This window comes from Corvus brachyrhynchos, unplaced genomic scaffold, assembly GCF_000691975.1.
Source record: "Corvus brachyrhynchos isolate BGI_N302 unplaced genomic scaffold, ASM69197v1 scaffold53, whole genome shotgun sequence".
NCBI lineage: Eukaryota > Metazoa > Chordata > Aves > Passeriformes > Corvidae > Corvus > Corvus brachyrhynchos.
The window spans coordinates 6520436-6522043 of record NW_008237681.1 but is presented as its reverse complement, the minus strand read 5'-3'; positions in this window follow the sequence as shown (position 1 = coordinate 6522043).

Genomic DNA, 1608 nt, shown 5'->3' with positions numbered 1-1608 from the left:
CTTTTAGCAATTGAAAATTGTGTAGAAATTTCTAGTACAAAATAAGTTCTATTTGATAAGGAAATAATTAATCCAATAATACTAGAAAGAACTAAGATCATGCAGTAGGACCCATATCTTTCCCTCCTTCTATGATTCTGTATCAGAGGTAGCCAGAAATGATACAGAAAGCCAGGGCTGCTTCAGAGTTAAAAAAACCACATAAAGTTATCTTTGTAGTCAATTCTTAAATAGAGACTTTTTAATCTGGTTATTGCAGTGGAGAACCCTGATTAAAAATGGAGGTTTTGTCAATGTTTTCCTTCCTTTCAGCATAGCATCTCCATCACTCTGAGCCTGTTTGACCTGAAATGGCTCTCAGCCAATGTGAGAAGAAAGCGCTGTGGGCATACACTCTTCTGGGAAAAACACATCATCTTCCACAAACAAACGTGAAAGGAGATGTTTGGACTTTAACTCATTTGAAGAGACCTCTTCTTCATGATGCTGTTCCATTCCCTCCTTAGACTTCAGTGGAGAGCTCTCATTACAGGGCAGCGAGCCAGGCCATGTCAGAGTGCAGGTCCTGTGTTGTGTTTCCTCTAATTCTGAGGTGTTGACCTTACCAGCTGAGGCTGCTGGCAAGGCTGCTAATGGTTTCATGGGAGAAGAACAAAGTCCATTGGAAATAAAATGGACAATAGCTGTGGGCTTATTGCTTATGACTTTCGCAGATGACACCACAGCAGACTGATATTCCCTGCTCCAGGCTGGATGGCAAGGCTGTACACCTGGTCACACAGCTTCTTTCTGACCTCCATGGCGTCAGTGCTTATGGCAGAGAGAACCCTGAGGAGGGAAAGTGTCACGTAGCAGGGGGAGTCTGGCATGAGAGACTTGACAAACATGTGCTTTCCAGGCCCTGAGCCTTGTGAACATGCTCAGCCAAGCAATGCATTTCTCCAGCTATTCCCTTTTCTTTTATTTGTGGTAGATGCCACAGCAAATAAAAATACCAAAAGCCAACCAACACATAATGAAAGAAAATAGCCTGAATAGTTTGTCTGTTCAAGGAGCCGTTGCTTGACCTTTTCAGCCCAAACTTTAGCTCTTAGAAGTGCATGGAGGAATCTGCTGATGACACTACCACGTAAATAGAATTTAGGAGTCTTTTTCTATGCAAGAATTAATGAATACTTTTTAAAAAGAAGGCTTCTTCCCAGTCCTGTTCACTTTTGGTTGGCAGGTACTGCATCAATGAGACAAGGTAAAATGAATATAGTTAAAATACCATCAATCTCAAATTCTTGCACGAACACCATTCTAGTTAGAAGGACAAAGATAATCACAGAATAGTTTGGGTCAGATAGGTCATCTAGTCTAACCCCCTGCAACAAGCAGGGACATTTCAACTAGATCAGGTTGCTCAGAGCCCCACCCAACCTGAACTTGAATGTTTCCAGGGAAGGGGCATCCACCATCTCTCAGGGCAAACTGTTCCACTGTCTCAGCATCCTCACCACAAAAAATTTCTTCCTTTTATCTAGCCTAGATCTACCCTCTAAGTTTAAAACCATTCTCCCTTGTCCTGTTGAGATACTCAATATATAATTGAGGCTTTCTAGTTCA